The 18,916-nt window shown below is 44.1% G+C and overlaps 1 pseudogene; it reads right to left on the bottom strand.

Moving 5' to 3' along the window:
• Positions 1 to 5,884: 5,884 nt before the first annotated feature.
• LOC119385818 (heparan-sulfate 6-O-sulfotransferase 1-like) lies at positions 5,885 to 11,685 on the bottom strand (annotated as a pseudogene).
• Between the last annotated feature and the right edge of the window lie 7,231 nt (positions 11,686 to 18,916).

Here is an 18,916-nt window from a genome sequence, read left to right as displayed (position 1 = left end):
AAACGCCTCAGTTCTATAGACAGCAAACGTTTGAGCAACGAAGGTGTGCGCACATAAGATAACACAGAAGCCTCAATTCTTTAAAGGGGTCATGAAGCACCCCTTGGGCTGATTGAAAAAACACATCCTGCGGAAAGCTGACACGGCTATGAACTGCTCTGCCAAATATTACAGTCGTGCGCGCCGCGTAATGGCCACAAGCGGAGCGCGAAGTTGCCGTTTCCCCAGGCACCCTCTTTTCAAACAGAGGCCGGTTCTCACTCTCGTCGGTGGGCGGGGCGTCTGTCCGCTGTACGTCGCAGAGACATAGCACGCTTATTGGCCGATAGCCGACGTAAATCGAGAGCGGCGTTCGGATCAGATGCGCTTCTTGCCGCGGGGTGCCGTCACTTGCCGGCGCCCTCCTCAGTACACGGTAGCCGCACTCGCGCAAGCGAATCACAGCGGGAGAGCGATCGCGTTTCATGACGCGCGCTGGCGTAACTTCTTTCCCCCATGCCATCCCTCCCTGTCTAGCTTCCAGTGCGCTCGTCGGCACGAGAAAAGAGAGAAAGCGCTGGGAGCGTGCGCCAAACCCCCGTAACTCCGCTGATTCTTGACGGATTCGAGAAATTTTTGCGGCAATCGATTCGGGAGGCAGTACGCTCCGATACTGAGGCCATTAGATCATTACTTGGAAAAGTGGTTCATGACCCCTTTAAATACAAACAGTCATCTTCAGGAAACTGAGAGCCGATACAAAGTTCGCAGGTTTCACTACATACGCATCGCGCTACGACGCAAGCAGCGCGCGTACGGAGCGGCTCGATCACAAGGCGGAGCAAAAATCAACAGGCCATCTGTAGCGTCATGAACGGGAAAGCGGGTTGGTCTGACAAAAAAACTGTACCTTGTTTGTCGCCAAAGAAACGTTTGTATCGGCAGAGGCACTGACAGTTCGTCGGGTTCATGCTGATCCTCTTCTAGTTTCCGTTTCGGCATAACGACTGAATTTTGCAATAAAAAACCTAGGACGTCGTTGTTGCGGGGTGCGTTAACGTGCTACTAAGTAGTAACGAGGATGTGGAAGAAGAAAACAACGGGAGTGTTGGGGAAAAACATTCGTATTAAAGGAGCTCGCCGGCGCCTCTTCACGTATCGTCGTCCATCTTTGCCTCGATGATCCCCCCCGCATCCGGAGAACACGTGACCACGCAGCTTCCCATCCGGCCCTTCATGCACCGCCGCGACACCCTTACGAGCAGTACGCAGTACTGACATAGTACTGTGTACTGTTGTGGTAGCAATAGTTAGTGCCGCACCGAATCGCCGTACTATACGTGGGATTTACGCTTGGCGAGCGATGCTTCTTTCCTTTTTCAATGCGGACCCGAGCGCAGCTAGGATGCTTCCCCGCGTAGCACACTTGTAGAGCAGCGCTTCTGAAACGGATCCCGTGCTACCAGCCCTCTTAGTAGCACGTTATCGTAGCTGTGCGTGGTGTGCATGGGTCCTTTTCCTCACAATTGGTCATGCGAGCATTTCGTGGAACGTAAGATTTTTCAGACACGCAACTCCTACATAACGAGTCAATGCAGAGAAGCCTACTTACCAATTCAATAAGTAATCGTGGATCGATGCCCACTGACCATCATTCACAATTAGCGAGGAGGGTCCCTAGCTGCTCCTCTAGAACGTCTCATTTGACGGCGTTCGTCAGACCCTAGACTGCAGTTCTAAATTATAATTTATGCTAACAGTCATCTAGTGTTGTGTGTTTAATTGTTCAAAAGAGTGACACCTGGCATAGTGCAAACTCAAAAAAGGCAAAAGTTCAGGGGTGCATGGAAGCTTAAAGAAAAATCATGAACACTGGGCGTTGCTGGAGTCAACTTTTCGACAAGTGAACGTGTCTTCTTCAAGGCTGCAACCATACACACGCTAAGATAGGCAGTAGCAGCCTTGAAGAAAAGTTTGCTTGTCAAAACATTGGCTCTAGTGACCATAGGTCGGCAAACTCACTCATGAGTCGACTCACTCAGACTCATCTCGAGACGTGAGTCTGAGTGAGTCAGGCTGAGTAATATTTTCGTGAGTCTGAGCCCGAGTGAGAAAATTTTCAGCGAGTCTGAGTCTGAGCGAGTCCAAATGAGGAAAATTTTGGCGAGTCTGAGTGAGCCCTAAGGGCAAAATATATTTCATGAGTGAGTGTGAGTGAGCTCCACATTTTTTGCTGACCTATGGTCCTACCCTACACAACTTCAGCATTACTATCAGCCTTATGATGATTCATGTTTATACCCACGTCTACTCACACATACTTCAAAGCAATAGCGTGCATACGCCATTTCAAATTTATCGATCAGAGGCGTGAGTTACGGAGGGGGTTGAGGGGAGGGGGGTTGGACCCCTCTCCAGCAAAATCTTTCATGGGAAGTTCCTGATAAAATATCTCGTGTGAGTAATCTATTTTGATAAAAATGTCCTTACTGCATCGTAACCATTGATAACTCACATTTGAAGGTACGGGATCAAAACGTGCCAAGTAGAACACCAGTTATATGAGTTATTGATGTTAAAGAACATTGACACTATGGTCGAAAAAGTTAATCATGTGCTAATGGACTCATGAGTCGACTCACTCAGACTCAGATCGAGCTGCGAGTCTGAGTGCATCAGAGCGAGCAATATTTGGCGAGTTCGAGTCCGGTTGAGAAAAATTCCAGCGACTCCGAGTCCGAGTGAGGAAAATTTTGGTGAGTCTGAGTGAATCCTAAAGGCAAAATATATTTCATGAGTGAGTTTGAGTGAGCTCCACATTTTTTGCCAACCTATGCTAGTGATGCACCGTGCACACGAATTTTTCATCCCAGGCATAGCGTGTAGCAGAAGGTGATTCCGAGCGTTTTTCTCTCTTTTGCTTCTGAAAAGACCTGGCGATAACACAAAATGTAGTCTTTATTCGCATAAAGCATTATATTCCACCCAACTGTAAAGTTTCGTAACAAGAGGCAGTTCCATAATTCTATTTTTTTTTAATGTGGTTATATACCTGCAATATAAATTTAAGGTTTCCTTCTAGCAAGTACATGCACAGGTTTTAAATTCATTGTGAAAGGATGCAAAAATGTGCACTGCAGATAATGCTCTGGTATGCAAAAGCATGCTGAGGGTAATACACACACAAACTGCAAACATGTAACATCGAGAGCATTTATTGCTTCTTGTGATATGCACTACATACATACGACACATATTTATAACATGATACAGACACACAGGAAAATTAGGTGCAATTGCATAGGAAAATAAAAAGATATGCAAAGACCGTTTGCATTTCCACTGCTTCTCCAATGCAAAAACAAACACAGAGTGTAAAGTGTAAAATCACTGGTAATGTACACTGCAAGGAAACTGGCCACAGAGACCAAAATTTTCAGAGGACTTCTCGTCCAGCGTATGAAAAGTGGCAGCACTTACTTTGTGAGCATGAAAAAGGCCAAACTATGTGTTGTTTGTGTACTTTTATTCAATAACATTGATATGTTTGATGGAAATAATGCATAAGAGTGTGAGGAATGTGCAAAAACTTGCACCAAATACCCAGGGTGCCAGATATAAATGACGCTTCCAAAATTAACCTAACACTTACAAAATGTACTGCACATTGCAAAGGTAACTCTTACCAAACGCTCTATCGAGACACTGTTGCCAGCTGCATTACTTCCCTCGTAATGATATTACAGAGCACATTTGAGTCCTCAAACTCGAGGTACGCGATCCAAGCATGCAACTACCTTGACAAGGACAACCCTCTGTATCGCCAACTTGAACTCCAGCTCATGTTCACTGCTCACCTTCAACATACAAGCTACCATGTAATGTGGTAAGAAAAGCAAGGCATTGTTGATGTTCATGCTGCGGCGACATCACTCGAAACAGTCACGATGGATATCACACACGTCGCTGAGGTCTTGCAACAAACACTCACACATTTTTACATTCAGTACTCTCTCTTGATTATGTAATAGCAGCAAAAGTACATTTACAACTTCAATCAGCTCTTCATGATCTTGTAAACAATAACAAAGATATCACACACACAAAAGATATTTGAGGCAGCTGTCATATCACAAAACAAACTTTGTGAAAATCAAACGTGAGTAAGCAAGATGTGTAGAATGATGCACAGCACAAAACATGCAGATTTCAACGGCCAACATTACAAAAAGAAAAAAAAAAGATCACTAAATGCTTTCTCTCTGTAGCAGAGAGTTTTGTAAAAGTTTGAATCTTTCCACGTGTTTCACAGGCTTGTGTTACTTGTCAGAGAAGCTGCACTTATAAATACAAATATGATAACAGCAGCTGCTTTCTACTGGCGGGATACACGACACACATGCTTCAATAATGCATGTTGCTGGGCGAGTCGGTCGTACATCATGAAACAAGGTGCTGCGCGAAGTAAACACGGACAAGGAAGTGAACGAAGACGGGCGCAGACTCGCGACTGAATTTTATTGAACAACAAAACGCACATTTATACGACACAAACCGCAAAATCATCTATGCGCATGCGAGGAACCTGCTTTCATTATCGCACAATGTTATGGAGGTATCACTGACGCAAATGTCTCTTTTTTTCTTGATGAAGAAAGCCTCGGCAAGCTCACGTGCCAACTGGTTCTGACTACGCCTCAAAATTTTTGTTATTGCCAGCAAAGGCTGGCACGGTTTGCCACAGGCAGCCGACGGGCATGCGCTGCAGTGAATAGGCAAATTAGAACCTTGTCCGTTCTTTATAGAAAGCTGGTGCTCCCTTAGTCGTTCATTTATACACCGGCCCGTTTGGCCGATGTATACTTTCCCGCACGTCAGAGGGATTTCATATACCACCCCCGTCGAGCACTCGACGAACTGAGTGGCGTGGCTTTTAGTGCAAGCTTGCACGCTCCTATTTCCAGAGGCGATGCGGGGGCATAGTGACGCCAGTTTGCATGGGGCAGAAAACACCACCGGCACACCATAACGATTGGCAACATTCTTCAGGTTACGCGACACCCTATGGATATAGGGGACAACTGCCGGTCGCATTTTTTCACGACTTTGACACCCCTGAGTCGCACTAGCCTTGTACCTCTGGAGGAGCTTCTCCGCCACAGCAACCCTACGGCAGTCGTGGTTGCTGTGGCGGAGAAGCTCCTCCAGAGGTACAAGGCTAGTGCGACTCAGGGGTGTCAAAGTCGTGAAAAAATGCGACCGGCAGTTGTCCCCTATGTCCATAGGGTGTCGCATAACCTGAAGAATGTTGCCAATCGTTATGGTGTGCCGGTGGTGTTTTCTGCCCCATGCAAACTGGCGTCACTATGCCCCCGCATCGCCTCTGGAAATAGGAGCGTGCAAGCTTGCACTAAAAGCCACGCCACTCAGTTCGTCGAGTGCTCGACGGGGGTGGTATATGAAATCCCTCTGACGTGCGGGAAAGTATACATTGGCCAAACGGGCCGGTGTATAAATGAACGACTAAGGGAGCACCAGCTTTCGATGAAGAACGGACAAGGTTCTAATTTGCCTATTCACTGCAGCGCATGCCCGTCGGCTGCCTGTGGCAAACCGTGCCAGCCTTTGCTGGCAATAACAAAAATTTTGAGGCATAGTCAGAACCAGTTGGCATGTGAGCTTGCCGAGGCTTTCTTCATCAAGAAAAAAAGAGACATTTGCGTCAGTGATACCTCCATAACATTGTACGATAATGAAAGCAGGTTCCTCGCATGCGCATAGATGATTTTGCGGTTTGTGTCGTATAAATGTGCGTTTTGTTGTTCAATAAAATTCAGTCGCGAGGCTGCGCCCGTCTGCGTTCACTTCCTTGTCCGTGTTTACTTCGCGCAGCACCTTGTTTCATGACACACATGCTACCTATCAGAAAATATGCACTTAAAACAAATATGATAACAGCAGCAGCATCATGTTAGGGGGATACAGTTCTTTAACAAAAGACTAAAAGAATAATTTGGGCTGTAAACAACCACTGTAGAAGTCACTGCTACCCTGAAAAGAGGCTTAGTAAGTTATAAAAGGACCAAAAATGAAAGTTTCACGGTGATGTCCTTTTTAAGGCCAACTGCACGTAAAAGGCCTAGTTTCAAAAAGTGCAGATATACAGCAGCCTAAGTGAAAAATTTTACATTAGAAATGTGAGTATATGTATCACAATACATTAGCAAATGTAGACCTTTTTGGATTTCTAAAGTGAAATAGAAAGCGCAGTCACCACTGCTCATCTGAAGTGATACACGGACAAGAAGACATGCTTCCTAGACATGACCTTCGAGATTATCAGTAACCCACGACTTTCCACAGGATGCTGAAGAATCTTGGGTGACTTGCTGGGGTACTCAAACATCATAACCTCCAACTGTAAAAATGCAGGTGTCATCTGCTTAGGCGCTGCTTTAAAGTATGCTTATAATAACATTAGTCAACCACCAGGCCTGCAGCTACCCTGTGGTCACTTCAGCACGGCATACTACTCATTTTTAACCAACTTAGACAAAGTGAAATTTCACGTTGCAGTTGGTCTTTTCAGTTCCTGCAGCAGCTCACTATGAAATTACAATTTTGACAACATCTTCACAAGCTTAGTTAATTTTTTTTCGTGAATATCAGCTATTTTGTGTCCTAGAAGACCCAAGGATTGAACTTGGAAAACTGCATACAGCGACAGCTTCTTGGCCTTTAAATGTGGTGATGGGGTTGCAGGTTAAAACTTCTGGAGAGCAACTGTCCCCCCTCCCCAAACCCGTGCTCTGCCACGAAAGTGCAAATACTGAAAAATACTTGAAACTCTATGAACTCACACTACCGCTGTAATTTCACCAGAAAATTTTCAATGTGTAAGCATTTCCACGCTGAATAAACAAGAAAAGCGAGTCCATCCGTCCCTCTGTCATGTAATACTAATTGTTATGAAGAAATCAATGTATAAAACAAAATAAAATTTCTCGGTGGTGCTGGGTTTGAAACCTAGGGCCTCACGCTCAGAAGGCGAGTGTTTTGCCGATTGGGCTATCCCTTCACGCTTGGAGAATGTGAATATACATGAATCGTATGAATGCGTTGTACCGGCAATAAAAAAGAAAATGTGCGAAAGGACACTTTTTATGAAGGCTTTTGTTGAAGTATTTCATGATGTTGGAATAAAAGCCCTCGCAAGGTTGACATGTAAACATGACACGGAGCATTGTACATATCAGTAAAATTCGAACTTTGCAAAAATTTAATGTCAACACATGTTACAATGATCATGAAATGGACCTTTCGTTGGGGCGTTCCAGATGCTGATAAAGAGTAGGAACAAGAAGAAAGATGCTAGTACAGCATATTTGCTGAGCATCTTGTTGTTGTCTTGCTCTCTTGCGACTTGGGTCGAGCATGAAAGGAAAAAACATAAGCTAGGAATGAAAACAGAAAACATTCTGTCTATTTTCCTTTTTCCTTCTTAGCTTATCTCTTTCCTTCACACCCAAGTTGTACAAAAGCAAGAGAAAAAGGAAGGTGTCATGCCAATCCCGCACGAAAACAAAGTTCCAGGGAAGGCCGCAACCATAGACTTTCCTACCGTAAACTCTATGCTTACATGTCACTTAGAGAACTCCCTAATATGATTCTGTGCGGATTTGTTTTTAAAAGGGACAATGACTTTTATTTCCTCATCTAGTAATCAACCTCATACCACAAAATTAAAGGGACTGTCTACCGTCCTTCATCGCTGTTCTGTTTTGTACCGCAATAGAAAGCGAAACCATCTGAAGTGTCCAACCTTGCAGCGGTTTCTCTGGAAAGTGAGTACAAATTTTTAAAACAGAATTTTTCGATCTGCGCTCGGTCTTCTTCCATTGGCGTGAAACATGCCCACAACACTGGCTGGTGGACGCGATGACGATTGTAATGACGTAATATTAAAACTGAAAGCATGTGATTTCTGTAGGATTACATTATTTCCGCTGAACACTAATGTAATGAATGTAACAGTCGTTTTCAGCGCGCTAGCGGTTAAATGAAGCCTTATTATACGATTACAGAACACTTGTTTTGCTGCAATTGCAGTCTATGCGTTTATTTTAGCACTGCTGCCGTAATCCAAGCCAAGTTGATTCATCAAAAAGAGACGATAAATGCACGCTTTCACAGCGCGGCACATGTGAGACATCCTAACAACACAGCGGCTCAGTACGACCAGCGTGGAAGGCCGCATGGCATAGCGCATAAGTTGAAGTAGATGAAATCGAAGGCGGCGCCGCAAGCGGCGCCACGGGCACCTTTTTGGATGCGCGAGAAAGAAAAAAGCAAAAACTTACTCTCTGACGCAACTGAAAGCTGCCTCAAGTGCGTAAAACACAATTCCAAGTTATACATGTTTGTTTTTAAGCAAAATGAGCCTACCTGCGAGGATTTCTTGTCCTACAAGTAGATTGACCACATCTCAGCGGTCATTCTTTTACGATTTTCAACATAAAATTAAAAATATAATTCCTTTTTTATGGGGCAAAAGCATGCTCGTTGCCGCCGATGTGACGAATGATCTTCTTATTTTCACCACAATCAGAAAATATTTTCCGAGCGGTAGACAGTCCCTTTAACTGAAGCAGATTTTTGAAAGTATACTTTGCCACTCCAAACTGATTTACTGTTTGTCTTTACTGTCCTATAATCATCATTAGTCACACTCCGTTAATCACAAATGCTCACAAATATACAGTAAATAGTAGCTGCATTTAGTTATAGCTGGACACAAGTATAAGAAGGCAGCAGCATTTCCACCTCAGAGGCAGATGTACACAAGCCTGTAACCATAAGCGCATGCTCCACAGTGATGTCAGAGTTGCACGGTCGGTGACCCCGCCATCGGAGAACATCGCCGAGTACATGAGCAGAACTATTTCATAAGTCGAGGAGGCAATTGGCTGCTGTGCTTCAGTTATCTAAATGGGGCCTCTCCTGCATCCTTAAGTTGTGTCCAACTATACAATGAGACAACCGCAATGTCCAAATCACAGAACACAGCCCAAAGAAAAGTAGCACTGGCTGGAGGCGGTAAAGGCAAATTGAAACCACAGGTTCAATCTGTAATATTAAGCTCACAGCTTGGTTGAATTTACACACTTATAAACAGCGACATTCGCTTCCTTCAACGGTGTCAGACTGTGTGCAGTAACAACTTGTATTGTTTACCGCAATCACACACCAGCAATGTGAGGAACACTCCAGACATATCAAAGGTAACGACATCATGATGATAGTGGCTGGATAAACCATACACCAGCACGAGTATGTACATTGATTTTATAAATAGGTGTTGTGACTGCACACTGTACTTTGTTTCAGTGCTATGGTGAGTGCGGTCATTTCTACCACACTGTACACTCTAAGGTTCTCCAATGATTGTGCAACACGAAGTACACATTTACAGCCTTCAACAGCTGTGTCAAACAAAATCTGTGGTATTAGCTTATGGTGCAGTACAGACAAAACTGCAACATTACCCGCATAAGTTGCTCATCATGGCACTTCTGTAAAAGCTGCCCTTAACACAGTAACAACAGTGAGCGACAATAGAAATGTGGCTGCAATTTACGAACACTAATGGCTGTTTCGAGAGAGCCTATGACATATTTCTGCTGAAGAACGGTAGGTTCCAACAATAGAACTGAAAGATAGGCTTGGTGATCCAGATGTGCAGCAGGGAATGGGATGGCTCATCATTAAATGAAAATCATCGCCTAAGGACCACTCTTTCTTTTTGTTCTACGCTAACACTTTAGGTTGTGTCTAACAAAGAAACGTGTCCTTGATCCATTCCCCTTCTTTTGTACTAACACATGGGGATAGACTGTCTATTTAGCTGCACTGAACTTGAGTGTAAAAAAAAAATACCTGCTAAATGTTATCAAAGAAGTCCTCCTCTTCTGCCCAGTTTTCGTCATCCTCTGAATCTACATTGTTGCCCTCCTTTTCTACAGCTGGATCGCTGTCACTCAGCTTGTGAAATCGCGCGAAAAGAAGCTCCTTAGCAAAGTTGTACAATTCGATGTCCAAACCATTGGCAGCTGTCACCTGTTCCACTTCACCGGGTGAAGGTACTGCGCGGCCGCGTCCCATCATCCGGCCACGCAAAAATTTACGCGGCCTTGCCCTTCTTCGAAACTTTAACTTGAATGTGGCCTCGAATAGAGATTCTGAAAGACGAGGGAATTCTGCAAGGCCAAAGAAGGCCATGTGTTCTAGGTTTTTCTTCGCACTTGTCAAAAGAACCATGTCACGGTCTTCCTTGGTAAGCAACAATCCGACCGAATCGTTCTGCGGACAGCCGTCAATGAGGCCGTGGTCCGCAAGCATGTGTGTGTGCCGGTTAAGCGCAGGGTTTGCTGAACAGGATACAAACTCAGTAAAGGTTATATTTTCAGGTCTCCTTCCTTCGAAGCATACACTGGGAGCAGGCACTGACACCGGTTGGTCCAAGCAAAAGTGAGGATGAGGCCGGGAGCCATGCCAACCTCGGTTCTGGTGGAACCGTCGCCATTCATTGCGGAACCGGGCCACGGGGTCTCTCAGCACAGTTATGTAAAAATATCTGCGGAATAAAAGAAAACATTAGTAGTAAATTGGCAACACTAGAAAGCTAACTAATGTCGCTAGACCTACACTCATTTCATCGACAAAGACTCGCATGTTGACTTGATTTCTTAGAGCATTATTAAAGAGCACCAAAACCAGAGTGGCGTAAACTGCACTCGAGATTATTCCTTCTTGATGCTTACTACGGGTGTTCCATGCACACGACACTACCACCTGCATTTGGGCAACATACCTATGCAATCATCATTCGCGCCCTCATTTACCAGAAAAGTCAGATACGATATACAAAGTCGTGTTTGTGTAGTGATACTTACAGAGTAGAAATGCTTACAACTTAGGTGAAACTGCAGCACATATGCCGCGGTCACCACATCTCCATGACTATGGGCCCCCGTAACCGCAAAAATGCATCACGCTAACGATTCAGCACTTGCCTGCGTTTTGTCGGGACTCCTTCGTCCTCGTCGAGCACGCGATCGACGCAGCTATTGAGTTCCGTCCAGTCCGGATGGACACCGCATTTCCATCCCAGCGTGTACCTGCTGAAGAGCCACGAACTGCGCTTGTGAGGTCTGTAACAGTGGCAAATTTTTCTACCTCTACGGCACGCGCAGGGTCCTCTGCAACACAAGGTCCTCGATCAAGCGTCGTTCTAAAAAATTAGCACCGGCGTTTTGTATTTGCAGAAGAACGATAACATCCGAGCCGCTAATGTCGAAGTCTTCAACTGTCCCAGGCTCCACCTCGCTTTGGTGTCCGTTTTCGGTGTCGTTGGAAGCGTGATAGCTCGCAGGCTGCGATCCGTGAATTAGCTGATGTCCTTTCACCTTCTGCCAATTATTCGAAGGCTTCAGTCGCACCCAAGTGGTAGGAACGCCGAGACGACGGGTTGCCGGAGCTGATCAAAATAAACACGAAAGCGGTCACAAACGCCGCACAAACGAGCGCTGACCGACAGACTGTTCGGAGTGAAACAGTACATTCCACAATACTTTCTATACTTCCGTCATCCACAAGCACATTGCTTGGCACTGGAAGCGAAATACGAGCGTCATCGCTTCGGAAGCGTAATCACGTAAGCTGCCATGTTTGTTGACAAAAACGAGTGAGAGTGGGGGCAGTGGAGGATGGAAGTGGAGGCGGGTGGAAAACAGGGAGGAGGTCGAGGAGGTCGTGAAAAGTTCGAGAGACAACGCGCTATCCAGGAGGCGCTGCGCTCGCTTGGCGGAATGGAAAAAACGCCGTGATGGGACTGTACGCAAGCGCGCTCGTAAGCGTGAAACCGAATATGTTTGTTTCTTCTCCCCTCACCTTGTCGCGTGTAATACGCGGGTTCCTTTGGTGTCGAAAAATGTATTCGAAAGTGTCGCCGCTGAGTGCAAGGACGCGCGCGTGAGGCAGGGAGAGGTAGAGTGTACAGGTACGGAGAGGCCAGAATCAAGGGGAGAAAAAAAAAGCTCTGACCTCGCTTATTTCTCTCTTTCACTTCGCTTGCCTTTTTTTTTCTTTCGATCGCGATTGACGAACAACTGTTGCCAGGTCAGCCTAGGTCAGCCTGGAGCACTGGATGGGTGTATGCAACACCCAGCCGACAAAAATTTAAGTTTTATGTCGGCAGGCTTTGACAGCCTTTGTTATATATCTTTGATCATAAGAAAGCGAAAAAGAGAAAAAAAAAACACAACCAATCGGCTGTTTCTTTGAAGCAGTTGCATTTAACCTCGATTCCTTATGCAACTGTTCACTTGCCCACATATGGGTCATGACATTGATAATTAAAATTTATACTCCATCAAATTTCATGGTATTTCGAAATATTGTTGGTAATACCCAATCAATCGTTACCAGCGCTTGCTTGAATTTTTTCGCAAAGGCTCTGCAATATACCCTCACACTTTTGACTCCACGTGTGCATTGGCCATAATGGTTTCGCCCATTTTCGTCAATTCATCAAGTCCTCAAAATCAAATATGCTAAATTCTATATGACGTTCCTAGGATCATACGAGTAACGCATTACAGCACTTCCATAGGCTATTCGCTGGAAAGTATGTAATAAAAGGTTTGTTTGATTCAGAAAAGGTGCATGGCTCCTCCATCAGCGAGACAAGGTGAAACGGTGCCAGTTATGGTAGGCTGCACCCATTCACTGAAACGTTCAGTGGCGTCAGCATTGCGGTAACGCCTTGTGAGGACAGGGGTGCAAGGTGCACCACTGTATACCTGAAGAATTGAGAGCCTACTGGTGCAGAGATAATTGAGATGAAGAGACCTAAAATGACACACTATATAAACCCATATTTCCAGTCCTCGATGTGGACACTTCTTTACAGACAGTATCGTAGGTCCGATATCTACCATTGGGAAAGAAAAAAGGACTTCAGCATTGTTCTAAAAGTGGTGTTCTTAGATGTCAAGACTCAAGAGCATAGTTTCTCCTTGATGCTATGCTTGACACTCTTGATGACTCAGACATGTGGCCGTTTTTATGTGGGGTTTGTGAGCTATCTCAACAGCCAGTGGACGCTTAGTCAATTATCTCAGATATACTCGAAGTGGTGCGTGTTGAAGATAAATGTGAGCTGGGCAAGTATGTGCTTACGCAATAGTGCCCCACGTCTAAAAGCACATCGAAGTAGTCTTGCATATTTATGGTGATGGCACTTTTATGCAGACCTCTTCAGCAGCAGTTTTCACGGCAGCTCAAATGGGCACCATGCAATGCTTTCAGATAGCACATAGTATGTCGTCTACTGCTGCTGAGCTGACCGGCATCCAACGAGCTGCCCACTGCATAGTACAGCAGAGCCCTGCGGATTGGACATTTGAGACTCTAAGCCGGCGCTTCAACTGATAAGCAATTATATGAAGCAAGGAACCGTATACAGTCTTCCGGTACATGACATTATGAATCTGCTGACTCAGGTGTCTCAATCTGGGCATACTATTACATTCAATTGGTTTCCCAGTCCCTGTGGAATAGCTAGAATTGAACAGGCTGATGCAGAAGCAAAATTGGCACACAGTTGTGGTGAGGTCGTATCAATGAACTTTTCCAGGTATGACATCAACGCCTTGCTCTCTAGCTAATAAAAACCTCCGTAACACAACTGTGGGATGACCCTGCACATCGGCAAGAGCGTTTTTATAGACTTGACTCGGGTCTGCATTTTTGGCCTCCACTCCAGTTATGAAGATACCAGGAAACACTGCTGCATGGATTACAGCTGGGTGTTGCATACACTTGACAATAACTCCACAAGGTTGGACTGGAACAAAGCCCTGACTGTTGCATGTGTCACCTCTAACGCTATACACCACATCGTCTGCATGTGCCCTCGATTTACGACTGCCTGACAGACACTTAAATGCATGATACATTGTTTGGACTCCTGGCCCTTTTCGAAAGAGAAACTTTTGGGTACATGGAAATGTGGACCATGTCCAACGCAATTTTAAGTGCCTATAGAAGTTTCTGAGTAAGACAGGCTTAGATGCTTGTTTCTAGAGCATGTGCTGTGATGTGAAGATTCTTGCGCGTAGTGCACACCTGCACACAGGACAATGTGTGTACAGTAACTCATTGTACTATACCATAGTAACCTGTAATCATACCTCCCTCTACCTCTATCTCTACTTTTCCCCCTTACCCCAGTGAGAAGTAGCAAGCTAGAGACACACTTGCCAAGCTGACCTCTCCGTCTTTCTCTTCATTAAATATTATCTTCCTCTTCTTCATTTCAACAGCCACATACAGTCTTCACGACTACAAATGATGATATCAGTCATGACCACAATGTACAAGGCTTCTCCCCACCTCTGAGGTATAGTATTCCGCTGAAGAATGTTTGATGTCATATTCATTGGTCTTGCTAGTGATTTTTGCATCAGTGTCATTGCGTACATCAATGCCAACACATACAAAGACATCTGCATCTGGGCAGCAAGAGCCCCGTTCTGCAACTGCATGTGGCACTACAATGAGTGCTGTTTCCCACATCCAGTTACCTAAGCTAAGCTGTCAACTGAAAACACGCATTGCCATTGCGTTCATAAGCATAACTGTGTGCCCCCACCATACTACAAACAATAGTACAATACTACTATCCTTACATGGCACATGATAGATTCCTGGGAGTTATCATAGTCAACAACCTGACATAATCTATTCATTCATTCATGACATAATCTATTCACCGCCACATATATTTTAGGTTTCCTAAAATTCAAATACGGTCTCTCCTTCCTCTGTATCTGTATTTTTATTTGTGCCCTTATTCGATACATGATGGTCTTCGGAATGTGTTATTATTGTTATTACAAATATTATTATTATTATTATTATTTTGAGGAAGCAATTGATGCTGTGTGTAGAAAGTGTAGATAACACTCTGTCTGTTCATTTTCTTGTCTGCTTTGATATGCAGCGTTATTGTTTTGTTTTCCTGTTTGCTTTTTTGTAGCATGAAGTTCTGTGTATGCGACAGTTTTTGCTTTCAACTGCCTTCGCTGCTGCCTCGTGTTTAGGGGCTGTGGCTCGGTCAAGCTGTATATTACAGCTTTTTCTGCAGCTCCCCTGTCAATGCATCTTCTTGAGGCAGAAATAAAAATTATTATTATTATTATTATTATTAATATTATTATTATTATCTTTAGGCTCATCAACTTTACAAAGGCTGTCTTTGTAGGCTACATATGGTGGAGCATGCCAGCCCTTTTAAGCATGCATCGTTCCTGCAGGTGCACATGGAACAGCATGCAAGGCCAGGTGGTGCATACGTGCTTAGATTGTACCTTGACTTATGGTGCTGTTGAGGAAGCGCATGCAATACTCCAATACCTGCACACGTGCTTGATGAAACACTTCATTCTCCTTTGGCTGTTGACTTGACTCCAATTCCATCCTCTGTCACTTTCATATGAAGGATCCGACCGCAGCTTCTCAAGAGCCTCTAGTTGTTGCAAATCACCAATACTACCATTCCATATATGCCTCCTCGGTTATTAATGTCGAAGCCCGTTGCGGTGCTTTACAATCCGAGCATTCCCAAAAGACCAGTGGTCCTATTATCAGGACTCTGACAACTTGCTCTCAGACATATGAGAGCAAGGCAATATATGGAATCTACAAAGGTGGCTCTGCGACCTTATGTGCCCCAATTACAGCCATTGCTATTCCAAATATTGACATCAATCAGAGCTATTGCCTGGATCACAAAATAACAGCTACAGAACTCATTGCATGTGTATCTGAATACCCCTTGTCCATGAACTTTATTTTGCAATAAAGCTGGCCCTGAAAATAGTACTTTAACACAAAATAGAGAGTAAATCCTATCATCTGGTTCTTCATCCGGCTTCATACATAATCTTGCTGAAGTAAAGGGATATTACACTCAGTAGCAGTGGCAACCTGGGCAGTGCAGACTGGCAGAAAAAGGGCTGTTGAGATAATAATAATATCTGGGGTTCTATGTGCCAAAACCACAATATGATTATGAGACACGCCGTAGTGGAGGGCTCCGAAAATTTTGACTATCTGGTGTTCTTTAATGTGCACTGACATCGCACAGTAGGCGGGTGGGCCTCTACCATTTCACCTCCATCGAAATGCTACCGCCGCAGCTGGGATCAAAACCGCGACCTTCGGGTCAGCAGCCGAGCACCGTAACCACTACACCACCGTGACAGACAAGGTTGTAGAGATGAAGCTGCAAGAAACATCTAAAATTATATCACACTTGTTTAATATAATCTATATCTGGTAACAAGCTTCTCATCACTGAAACCGTCAGTACTGCAGCAATGGTGTGTCTACCCCCTTCTCTACAATAATTTTTTGGGTAAAGGTACTCTCTCCAGACTTGGCAGAGGCGACGCTTGCGGCATCCATCACTTCTACCTGGGTTCAATCATACTGAAATAATGTTCAGTGTCTGAAGCACATCGCTCCTGCATCTGCAGTAGACGCCTGTCATCTACTTAAGATGTGCTTGTGGACAAGGACATTCTACGAAAATGTGCTTAATTAACACAGTATAGTTACTAATTGACCAACCCAAGAACTGTAAACAATGGCTCAGGGACAACCCATTTCATAAGTCACAGTTGAACTATTCGCAAGAAACATTGCTTACATGTAATTCTATTCCCACATTATGCTGCGTGGCAACCCAGGCTAATAACAATAAAAAAAGGTGACATTACTTACTCATGACATCTGCCCATTGTCACCAACTGTAACTCTCTCTCTCTCCCCTTTTACTTGTTCTTGACGCAAGGCAGCTGGATACAAGAATCAACTGTAGACTGCTGTCTCATATTCCTCCTCTCTCTTCCTGGACATGGCCTACACATGACTCTTAACCTGCCAGTTGTTTCCAACAAATATTAGAAATAATGTGCTTCAATCGGTTCACCAATGATGCTATAAAATATTCATATACAAACTTCCTGCAGTTTGTAGAATACACTTCTGACACTCTGGATTGCTTGTGTAGTATAGTTATTCGACAGCATAGTTATCTCTAAAAGCCGTTATTAACTTACACAGTTAAAATTTGCACCACCGCCAATGTGCAACCTATTTAGAGAAACTTAGTTTAGAGGGAAGACCAAGCAAACATACCACATGCCACATATAATGCATGAAAATAGGCATAAAATGAGCCCCCAGTAATTAATTTTAAAGCCCATAAGTAACCTACACGACAAACTTTTAAGTGCACATTACCCATACATAACATGACCCCCATTATCTCAAAATGTAAACTTACTGTAACCTTTGGTTCTCTTAGGAGCAGTGGCAAAACAGCGAGGAAACATCTCTAAACAAGCTGATGATGATGCTATAGAAAATTTATTTTAGGCCCTGATTAACCAAAAAGCACTTCATAATCTGCTTCCTAACATGCTTTCCAATGCCTCCAAACATAAGCTTGATGAATCACCTAGTTTTTCCACAATGAAATGAATGTGTGTAGGTTTTCATCTGCTTTTAGTTATGCTAACAGCACATAAAAAGCTAGCAGTTTTGCTAAATTAGTTAAAACTCGATCTAACGAAACCCAGTTTTACGAAGTTCCTGATTTCACAAAGAAATTTCCATTCCCCGGCAAATACCCATAGGGTTCAACGTGGTCATCAATCCGAATTAATGAACTATTTTGGCCACCAAACCTGATCTAACGAAGTTTTTCCTTAAGTAACTGAGTGAAAAAGTGGTGACTTCTCTCTAATTTTGACTGAGACAGGTTTTTATCGCGCATGCGCTCTAACGCTATAGAGTTAAAAATTCTAGGTGCCTTATTTAGGGCCTTAGTTTTACTCTGATGAGACTGCACGCCGTGCCCGTGCATGGAACAACAAATGCAGCTGTCGGTAGCGCTCCTACGTACCGAATGGTGCTAGAGATGGCAGTGCTTGGCTTGGTTATTTAGTGGTTCATGCAACAGGCAGTTCTGGTCAACTCCTCGCATCTTTCTCTCTTGGCCTGTTCACACAATAACTGTAATAATTCTCATCATTGCATATCGGTAGCCTGTCATAGTTTCACGTGACCATCTGCTTGGCCTGCATCAACCATACATAGTGTCCCTTATGTCTGGGCCACCCTCGCGAACTATTCAGATGCGCAGGCATGGGTTACAGGTAAAAACAATATAGCTTATGTACATTGCTTTGTTATAATTTTAGATTTAGATGGTCCGAAGAATCCCTCTCTCGATTTTATGGAATTCACGATTGAACGAAATAATTTGAGCGTGATCATCAGTTCGTTAAATAGAGGGTCAACTATATTTATGTTCAACTGTCTTTTACCAAAAATATTTACATTGAACAAGTGCAAGATGGTTCTTTATACATGCAAGCATCCTTAGACTAAGTCAATGGATCCTGCTCTCAACGAATGTTCTGCACAGTGCTTTAAGAGCCGAGTGCTTTACAGGTAAGGAATATAATCTGGTCTGACTAATGACTCTCACGTGAAGCACATAATCAAGGCACAATAAAACGTGTGCCATCTGTAGCTATGTGTGCACCGCCAGAAGTGAAAAAAAAAGTCACGCAGAAAATAAGTTTAAAGCATTCAATAGTTCTCCGCAATGTGCGAACATTCCCATCTCCCCTGTGCGCTTGGCGTAAGAGTTAGCAGCATGCTATTGTGAAACAAGCATCTGGCACAAATCCATTGTTGTTATTTACAATGCCAGAATTGCAGAACATTGCACAAGTTTTGCCATACAGGTCGGGAGGGTGTGCCAATATAAATGCATATAGGAGTCCTTTGTCTGCAATTC

This window comes from Rhipicephalus sanguineus, chromosome 3 (assembly GCF_013339695.2).
Source record: "Rhipicephalus sanguineus isolate Rsan-2018 chromosome 3, BIME_Rsan_1.4, whole genome shotgun sequence".
In the NCBI taxonomy this organism is placed as follows: domain Eukaryota; kingdom Metazoa; phylum Arthropoda; class Arachnida; order Ixodida; family Ixodidae; genus Rhipicephalus; species Rhipicephalus sanguineus.
This window is presented reverse-complemented; position numbering and strand designations above follow the sequence as displayed.